The sequence below is a fragment of the Etheostoma cragini genome, chromosome 5 (genome assembly GCF_013103735.1).
Source record: "Etheostoma cragini isolate CJK2018 chromosome 5, CSU_Ecrag_1.0, whole genome shotgun sequence".
Taxonomy (NCBI): Eukaryota; Metazoa; Chordata; class Actinopteri; order Perciformes; family Percidae; genus Etheostoma; species Etheostoma cragini.
The window spans coordinates 6902056-6912900 of NC_048411.1; the positions used below are offsets into that span (position 1 = coordinate 6902056).

Here is a 10845-nt window from a genome sequence, read left to right on the forward strand (position 1 = left end):
ATTTAATACACGGGTCCAAAATGACCCGCTAACACTTCAGATGGCAGCAGAAAGCTAACACCAGAGGAAGGTTAACCTGCGCGTGTCGGGGTCACTGGCGGACGCCTCTCCTTGCGACCGCGCATTTGCGCATCAGACAGACACAGAAAGCCGTGAAAAAATGAAGAGGAACTCTCTGCTGAGTTCTATAACACCTCACACAAGCCTATACGTCATAAAGGTCATTATATGTGAAAGGGGGCAAGGCCGTATCATAGGGGGACGGGTCAAACATCACCAATGAAGAAGGAACTCTCTGCTGAGTTCATTGATACTTCACACAAGCCTATATGTCATACAGGTCATTATCTGTAAAAGGGGGCGTGGTCGCATCATAGGGGGGCGGGTCAAACATCAGCAATGAAATAGGAAGTCTCTGCTGAGTTCATTGATACCTCACACAAGACTATACGTTGAACGGTTCAAATGTTATGAAAGGGGGCGTGGCCTGAATGGCTGGGCGTGGCCAAATTATAGGGGCCGCCTCAGTGTCACATACAGTCCCAACATTCTAAGTTTCATGTAAATCGGATGATGTTTGTCATATAAGGCATATATACTGTATATCTCCAAAAGTCCATATAGGCATGTAGATGTCAGGAGATCAGCCCCGATGACGTTACTACTGCAACACACCACTGTCACTCATCCGCACTGTCATCAGTGACAAAGTGGGTCAAATTTGGTAAGTTTGGGAAAGGACAAGAGCTAATTCTGTGCAGGTCAAACCCACTGAGAGACCTAGTATGTTCCCTCAAAATTTGCTATAATAACTTCTAATTTTTCAGAATTCCGAAGCTCGTCAGGGGGCGCACTCTTGATCCAAACACTACAGAACTTTGTAGTTTTAGCCAACTCTGACATGTGTGCATATTTTTGTGAGCTTTGCAGCATGCTAAGCCCCTCAAAAATGCGGGTGACGTCGCGGAATAGGTTCCTTCGCACTTTTAGTGGCATGAACAAAAAAAGAGGTGGATTTTTTGTTTATGTCAATTTGTCATGACAAAGACATCCTCTGGTAATGTCACTTTGATTTATGTTAAGTTGTCATAATCAAGACGACCCAAACAATGTCAACTTGTCATGACAAAAACAGAATGACACTTAATGACAAAAGTTATAAATGTTTGACTTGTTCTTAATGTTTGACATGTTCATGACAGTGTCATGTTATAGTTATGACAGTTTCAGGATTGATAGGCTTGGACCCAAATTCTGGAAGGCGAGGAGTGTGAAATAAACAATGATTTTAATGTAAACACAAGCGGACTTACAAACTAGTAAGCAGAGATGGTAAGTAATCCAGCAAACAGGAACATGGAAGTACTCAGGGAAAAATTCCAGGAACACAAACACCCAAGATGGAACTATTCACAAAGGACAGACGAAGCATGAGGAATGAGGAATAAAAAACAATCCACCAACAACAGACACAGAAGGCACAGGAACTAAATACATTAAGTGAACCAGGGATAACAAGGGGCAGGTGACACAAGGCAGGTGACCAGTTGAAAGACACATCAGATCATTACAATGGCAGGAAAACAAAAAGATGAAATAAAACAAGACAACACATAAGGGAACAGAGAGAATTCCAAATAAAACAGGACACACTAACAGACAACCAACTACAAAAGAAACTTGACAAAACCGTGACAAAGGTGAAAGACATCAGACAATTACAAAGGCGGGAAACCAAAAGACTGGAAACAGGAGAAACAGAAACTTGACATGTCAATACCTTCAAGTAAAGTGTTACCAAACTTTCTATGTATCACTGTTCAGAGGACCTCCAGCCTTTCACAGAGTTTCACAGCTACAGGAACCAGATGAGATAGAAGCATGCTCTCTGCAATAGCTTCTAGGCTATCCTAGTGTCATGTAAGCTTGTACTTCTTGGTATATTTATGTTACTTTTATTAATCAGTAGCACGTGATCTGTAAATAACATTCCTTCAGCTAAGTTATCAAACGTTAATTTACAGACTGCTCAAAATCTGCGAGGGAATCACCAGGCTATTTTTTTGGTCTATCGCCTTTGATGGGTTAAACTTATGATCTCCCCAACTGCAACTGCGTTATGTGTTTATTTGTATTTCTACAAGGAGTATCAATAATGTTATTAAGGGTTGTTGAGGGCTGCATTACATGTAACCAGAATGGTAATGGCGTGTGTGTTGTTTAAATCCTTGGGCTATACGAGAGTCTGGCGCTTTGCGTGTATGTAGTTGTGTTCTATAATTCAAGATTTCTTTTCTGATACAGTGTAACGAGATTCTCTTACCACATGCATTCCCTTAATTTGTGTGTTATGTCTTTTTTGTGGGTCTTTATTTCTACTGCTCTGTATTTTAAGTGATATGCTAATTAGATGGCCAACTTGAACATTATCAGCTGGAATGTTAGAGGTTTAAACTCACCCATTAAGCACACTCGCTGCCTAGAATTTCACCCACATAAGCAAGTATCTATCGCATTGGCTCAGGAAACGCACCTTACAGAAAATAACCTACAGCGGTTCCAAAACAAACACTACAAATGTATGTCTCACTCGTGCGCTGCTTCCAAGTCAAGAGGTGTGTTAATTCTAGAAAATTACAATATGTAGGGGTTAACAATGGAAAAGATAATAATGGTAGATTTGTTTATATTCTACTTGCTATTAATTATGCAAAAGGATGTTAGCCAATAGTAATTTTTTACACTCAGGGATTCTATGTTGAGATACCGTGATCGCCATAGAATTATGACAGGTGATTTTAATACAACAGTGTGTTCAGAATTGAAAGTCCAGTAGTACATCCCCTACCACACTGCCTGAATCACTGTCTCTCAGATCATTCCTGGCAGAGCTAAACATAGTGGATCCCTGGCGTCTTCACAATGACAAAGGCATACTCTTTCTACTCCGGCCGCCACGGCTCATCCAGAGTCCTCATGACAAATATCATCATAAATAACATTTGTCATGTTAATTTGCTGCCCATCCTACTTTCTGACCTTGCCCCAGTTATGTGTACGCTGACACCAATTGTTAATAACCCCAAAGTGCACAGGTGGAGGTTTAATAATCCCCTCATCAGTGATAAGGTCTTTTTAACACATGTGAAAGAACATCTTAACAAATGTATCAATCACAAAAAAGAAAGCTGCACCAATGCTCAAACACTGTGGGAGTCCGCTAAATGTTTTATAAGGGCTATATGTATTGGCTTTTCTTCTAAATTGCATTCTGAACATAGCAAACGGCTTAATGACATTGAAAGACCAATCACACAAATTGAGCAAGAGCAATTAACGCCCTCAGTACAGACTGAATTGAGGAATACACGTGAGCTTGTTCGGCATGGTCTAATGTCAGATTCACTAGCGAAAAGGTTTGAGATGAGCTGTGCCTCGCATGTAAAGTGGATGGGCGCAAGCAGCGGCAGCCATGGGCAATGACAAAAAGCCGCTCTTTCCAGCAGCTTTCAGTGTGAACGGGAAGTCACAAAAACTCACATACTATTAGGTCCTCTTTATTAAAATGTTACCAGACACAATAAAACCAACATCCTCAGTAACCAAAATAAACCTAATTACTGCACTTTGAGGGGAACACCAAAGTAAATCCCTTGAAGAAGCAAAATTTATATTGCATAGAACATAGCAAAGATACTATGATGGTGACCGTCCAAGCAGGCTTCTAGCCCTCAGACTTACACATTGTGAATCAAAAGCACTAATCAGAAAAGGTATTTGACTGCCTTGAATGGGAGTAATTATGGAACGTCCTGGAGAGATTTGGTTTCCATCCAAAGTATATCTCTATGATAAAACTTTATACAATGGTGCCACAGCCTCTGTCCTTAATGGTACCTTTCAATCTGCTAATTTACAAATGCTTTATTTACACATTACAAATCTGCCATTCTCCCTTTAAATTCAGCATCTACAAGCCAGCATCCCTATCTGTATGTCTTCAACTACCGTGGCACAGAGATTTATCCTAATCTTCACAAAATTGTTAATGAAAACTTTGGGATGGGGCTCTCTTCAAGTCTCAATGCAAGGCAGAATTTTAATTATCAAAATGAATATCTTGCCCCGTTTATATTTTTTGTTCTTTATGATTCCAGTTGCTCTTCCACCTAAATACATTTCTGAAATGCAATTTCTCATGTCATAATTGATCTGGGGTGGAAAACGCACCAGAATTAAACTTTACATAGAAGTAAGCTCTCAGGGAGCCTGGAGGTTCCTAATCTGAATTTCTATTACAATGCCTTCCAAATTAAGTCATTGCAAGTGTGGAGACACCAGGATTCAAAAATCATGTGGTAAGTAAGTAAGTAAGTAAGTAAAATGTATCTGTAAAGCACTTTTCTCAGATGAAGATCACAAAGTGCTTCACAACAAAAGGAAGCATTTAACAACTCTCATAAATACAATACATCACAAAAAACAAAAGAATAACACGGACACATAAGACCAGCCTAACCACCCTACAATCTAGTTAAAAGCCTCTTTAAAAAGCAGGGATTTCAACTGAGTTTTAAAATTTACCACACAATCTAAGCAGCGCATGGATGGAGGCAAAGCGTTCCACAACCTAGGTGCAAGGACTTGAAATGAGCGGTCCCCCCAGTTTTAAAATGTGAAAGGGGGACAACTAATAGTCTCTGGCCTGTTCATCTCAGACTACGTGAGGATGTACGCAGCTGAATCAGGTCTGAGATGTATGGGCGTGCCTGTCCTTGTAGGGCTCTAAAAGTTAGGACCAATATTTTAAAGTGCATTCTAAATATCCCTGGTAACCACCTGGAAGCTAAAACTGGAGTAATATGTGCCCTTTTACTCTTGTGGGTTAAAAGCCTAGGAGCAGAATTTTGGACAGTCTGGAGACGACAAAGATCCTTCTTATTAAGGCAAAAAAAAAAGACTATTACAATAGTCCAAGCGAGACTGATCATGAATGATCATCTCCAACTCGGCTTTTGGCACCAAGGCTCTTATCTTTGAAATGTTCCAATTCAATTTAATTCAATTCAATTCAATTTTATTTATAGTATCAATTCATAACAAGAGTTATCTCAAGACACTTTACAGATAGACCACACTCCATAATTTACAAGGACCCAACAGTTCTAGTAGTCTCCTCTCCTCTATGTCTTCCTTAATTGAAAGAAACTGTTTTTAATACAGTAAACCTGCAGTATCTGACATGTGCTGATTTATATAGACACTAAAACTTCTACCAGTAAGGTAAGATGAAAACCATTTCAGAGCTTATCCAGATATCCCTAATAGAGCCTGAAGTTTATTAAGCATAATATTGTGATCAATAGTGTCAAAGGCAGCTGTAAGGTCCAACAAAACTAACACTGTATGCTTCCCAGAATCAGCAAACATCAAAATATTGCTTGAAACTTTCACCAGTGCAGTTTCCGTAGAATGTTTTTTACGGAAACCTGATTGATATTTATCAAAAATATAATTTATCTCTAAGAAAGAAGTAAGCTGCTCTGCTACCACTTTCTCTAGAATCTTTGCCATGAATGGGAGTTTAGATATAGGTCTATAATTCGAGGGTTGCAATGGGTCTAAACTAGGCTTTTTAAGAACAGGTTTGACAATAGCATGTTTGAAAAAGTCAGGAACCACCCCAGTTAAAAGAGAAGTATTAATCATTTCTACAACACAGGGGCCAATACTATCAAAAACCTGCTTGAACAGCATAGTTGGGAGAACATCACTCTGGCCATAAGAGGGCTTCAGCTTATTTAGTAGAGTAGTAACATCGAATAATGACAAGTTTAAAAGAGAAACACGGATAGGAAAGAGCCAATGTACAGGCCTTGTACGCAGAAGGAGGTGAAATGCTAGTTCTGATATTGTTAATTTTTCCAACAAAGAAGTTAAGGATTACTATTTGACAAAGAGAGCACCGCAATTTGAGAAACAGATGGAGAAACAATAGAGTTAATAGAATCAAATAAGAATTTGGGGTTTTTCTTGTTAGATGATATTAGCTGAGAGAAGTAGTTATTTCTAGCATTCTTCAGGAGTTCATTTAGAGAAGCAGTTAATTCCCTAAGATAGAGCCTGTGGACTTCGAGTTTAGTTGTTTTCCATAAGCGCTCTATTTTCCGACGTTTACTTCTAAGGCTCTGAATAGATGAATTAATCCACGGGCAGGGCTTTTTAACAGACACAATGTTTGATTTCATAGGAGCCACTTCATCTAGAATTGTTAACCATTGGCTGTTAAAAGACTCCACACACACATTTACATCACTACAACCTCTTAGCTGGCATGGATCAAACAAGATAGAAAACTTCCCAGCAACATCCTGGTTAAAAACTCTCCTCTGAGCCTTTATTCTCAGAGGCGGGGGGTCCCGTGGTAAGTTTACGTTAAAGAAAACACAACTGTGGTCACTCACATGGACGTCCTTCACACTCACATTTACTATCTCAAGACCTAATGAGAAAACAAGGTCCAGGGTGTGCCCCTTTAAGTGAGTAGGGCCTGAGACATATTGCGTAAAGTTAAAAGAGTCAGTGATCGATTTGAGGTCTGTAGCTGCAATACATGACATATCATCAATATGAAGATTAAAATCTCCAATAATTAAAACTTTCTCCAGCTTGATTATAGAGGTTAGTAAATCAGTAAATTCAGTAAGGAAGATACCTGCAGGGCCAGGAGGACGGTAAATTAACACACAATAAAATATGTTAACAGAACCGACCTTAATCACCTGTGACTCAAAAGAGGAAAATGTTTCACAGTGGATTCCTATACATAAAAAAACTGTCTCGATACACAACAGCAAGGCCACCACCTCGGCGAACCGTTCGAGGTGTCCCAATCACTGAGCAACCTGCAGGGCAGAGCTCATTTAAGTGTATGGCTTCCTTATCCTTTTGCCATGTTTCTGTAAGGAACATAAAATCCATCTTTTCCGTGAAGATAAGATCGTTGATGGCATGCGCCTTGTTTGTGCTGGAACAAGCATTTAGCAGCGCTAAACGGAGCGATGATGGTAGACCGGTCTCCTTAATAGCAGGTTGTAGTGGCCGCAAACACCTAGTACAGACACGTGATTTCCAGCGGTGTAGTGGGCCCAATCGCTGGTCAGGCAGGTCAGACACAAACTGCAGTTTCCCAACTGCAAGTCCACCGCCGCCCCACGGTGACCAAATGGGATCCCATCCAGCGGGCAGGGCGAGCTGAAGGCGACCCTGCGACAGAGCGCCCCCGGCACTTATATCCCGAGGAAAAACCGGCAGCAGCCACCGCGGCCGCCGCCCGCAGAGAAGGCCGGGCACCCCCATCGCCGAAGACAGCCTCATCGCGACCCGAACGCCAGCTCTGCAAGCCCTTTTCCTTCGTCTCTTCTTTGGATTTCCATGACCCCGAAGCAAAAATCGGCAATCAATTAAGCTGGGTACACACACCAGCGGGGGTGGAAAAGTTTGACTGTAACTCTCCCAGCTGTTACTGAGTCCTTCCATATACACTCCAGTGTTCATAAGGGTGACACGATCGAATGCAAAAACAGCGGTAACGCAGTGGTTTGAAGGCAGGGTTAATGTGACTATAAAAGAAACATACACAAACAAATAAAAACGACATAAATGGGACGCAGCAATGGCCATGCCAAACAAAGGCGCCATTTTTGAGTGATAGTGGACAATTCATTTCAATCTTTTCTAATAACATTTGTTGATCACAAAAAAGTTGATCTAATCCTCAGAAGATTACTGTGCAGTATATTTGAAAAGCAGGCACCACCAGTAACCAGTCTTTTAGTTATATTACTTTTTTTCTATTTTTTCTTTAGCCTGTTGATTACTGATTTCAGAAACAGAAGCATAAATGCCAGTGCTGACAACAATCAAGATGAGTTTTTTATTTCACAAATGTCTATGGAAGCGTGCAAATGAAACTAAAATTGTTCAACCAGAAAGAAACACTGCTTCAACATAACTTAAAGCACTGACAAATTTAATGGTTGGGGAATGGAATTCTCCTCCTTCCAACACCTTCCTCACCACTGAGCAACCTAACTTTAATGAGCTAATTGCTGCTATGATGGATAAAAATAACCCAACACCACGAGCCAAAACGGGCCTCCTTTTACTATTTATCACACTGCACAGCAACTAATGATGTGCGATGTCCTTTTCTCTGAATGTTTAAACATTCAGCATATTCAAAAGGTAGCATATAATTGGAACAAGGTGACAATCCACGCTTCATAAACCTGGAGCCGTCGCATTGGCTGCTCCACTCATGATGGTTGCTCATAAATATCAGCCTTAATGAAGGAAATTACTGCGCAGCCAATAAGTCACTCATTTCCTCATTACGCTGGTTAATTTTAACACTGCCTCTAAAAGGCTCCCTCACCCTAACTGCTGCCAGTCACAGGTTTCCACCTGACTTAACATGAGGCTCAGTGCAGTGGACCTGCCGCTGATAAATTCCCTGGGTGTCAATATGCATACAGGGAAGAATACATGCAGGTACTGTTGGCTCAGGCAGGCAGACAATGCCTGGGAGCCAGGGGAGAATGTTGAACAAAAAACTGGTTAAAATCAACATCCTCTAAAAGAAATGGCAGGCAATATGCACTACATGGCCTGTTTGGATATGCAAGGAAGGGCTGACACAGTGCAGATTTCAATGGTTGTGTGTATAGTCATGCAGTTTCAAAAGAGCAGCTTTGGACTTTCGGAATATTGACTGCAATACCATAGCTCAGGAAACAAGCTCTTCAAGTGGGCTTTAGAGGCTGCTATGTTCATTACATCCCACAATACAAAGGTGTTGGACCACAAACAACATTTGACAAGTTTGTGAAGTGGAATCTGAGGTCATGATGCCTGCAAGTCCTGATGGTGTAGGGGAGCAGAAACTACACAACTGATCTCACTTTCTGATCTGACAAAGTCTGAGACTTGAGAGACTTGTTACGGGTGTGAATAAGAGTGTCTTGATTTTGCTTAAGTTTCCATTTGCCTGAAGATATAAGTTATTGTTACATAGTGTTGTTGATAAATGTTTTAAATTTGACAATGTAGTGTTGTACATTGCGGAAAAAGGTCGGATATTATATTTCATAAAGGTCATCTCTAAAAATGGCATAGCAACTTGTGGTTTAAAAACAAGTAAAAATCAAGAATTGAATCGAACCGTGACCTTAGAATTGACTATTTACTCGAATCGAGGATTTGGAGAATCATGACAGCCCTAGGTGTGAATGAACACAATAGTCTACATCAATCAAAAAGTTTTTTTGTTGTTTCCTCTACCTTCTTCCTTCCCCACTCCCAGTTTCTAGTTGCACTGTTTTTTGATAGTGCTCTAACCCTTGTGCCTTGTCTTCCTGTCAAAACTGAAAATTAACACTTTTGTTGAGGCTTTTAATCAACGTTTTAAACTTTTTTTTTTTGCCCTTTTTTCAACACTTTTGTTGCTTTTTTTCAATGTTTGCCACTTTTTTGAAGTTTTCAACACTATGTAACACACATTTATTAACTTCAGGGATATTTAGGGATTAACTAGACTAAACTAAAAGTTTCACAAATCTGCAATAGCCAGGCCCCAATAGTAACGGTTCCCCTTGGCAAACAGACTGAGTCAATTTGCAACCATTTTGTGGCCTCTGGTGGCCCTTTTGGCAACCCCCTGTTTAATAATTGTGTTTTTTTGTTTTTTTTATACAAAAACTGAAAAAACTGAAAAATCTTGTTTCAAAAAAGTAAATATTTTATTGGATGTCTCCGTAAAGTCGAAACACTATGTTCGTGCGCAACACATTATTTAAGGATTCCTGGAAGATCAAGCTGACAGACCTATATGCTTTTCCTTGCTGGTCCTGCTGACTTAGTTTGACATTACTATTTCACACAGCTGCTCCACAGCCAAAGTCTTCTCCCAAATCTAGGATCACTGGGCACTTCTCATGGATTTTTTACAGGAGCTGAGATAGGCGGAAAGCGAGGATGAGGATTGTCAGCAGTGGGAGTGCTTTCCATGGTGAGAGCCCTCGCAGCTCCTCCTTTGAAAGGCAGAAAGTAAGGTGGTGTCAGACTAATCCTTGACAGTAAGATTGGCTAAACTAAAATGCATAAAGAGGCTATACATGCACCAGAAGTAGGAGACCACTGAGTGAACTCGAGAATAGGTGGTGGATACACTAAAAGGAAAGGACTCAAAAACACCATTTGTGCTACTTCTTCAGTGGCATCCTCTCACACGCTAACCACAACATGAAATCTGATTCAAATCAAAGGAACAGTAGTTGTGTATGCTTAGCTGTGTATACAAATTACTGCCAACCACTTCCCAAAGCATACCATCTATTTTAGGATACATTTCTTATTTTGCAGGCTTCTTCTTGTTACAGTTTGTTCTAGTACAGTATAAAACAGACTTACATGAGATAGGTACAGTAATCCCAAGTGCATTTAGTTGGATTTTCGTCACAGCGAAGTTCCTGTATCACTGCGTAATTATGCAATTGTGAGCAGTCATGTTTTTACCATTCTCACAACTTGCTCACAAAGGTGTGAGGGAACACAAGCAAACAGCCACATGTGAGACATAAATTGGCTAACCAAAACCAAACCCTGCAGGAAGACCAAATTCACAGTTTGCCGTTGATGACATCCATTTTTGGGGGTTCAAGCCTGAGGCTATAGGAACTATATTTATATATAGGATAAATATTAAACGGATGCTATAAATAGCTTCCTTTTTTATTATAACTGTTTTATTGGATTTTATTATTATTACAGCACTTGCTTTTGATT

The 10845-nt window shown here is 40.2% G+C and overlaps 1 long non-coding RNA gene across 1 annotated transcript in view; it reads left to right on the plus strand.

Moving 5' to 3' along the window:
* Nucleotides 1-10845, plus strand: part of LOC117944804 — a 15996-nt gene that overhangs the window by 1194 nt on the left and 3957 nt on the right. Inside the window, exons 2-3 of the long non-coding RNA XR_004656667.1 lie at nt 358-365; nt 2614-2617. This is a non-coding gene — a long non-coding RNA (uncharacterized LOC117944804). The remainder of the gene's footprint in view (nt 1-357; nt 366-2613; nt 2618-10845) is intronic.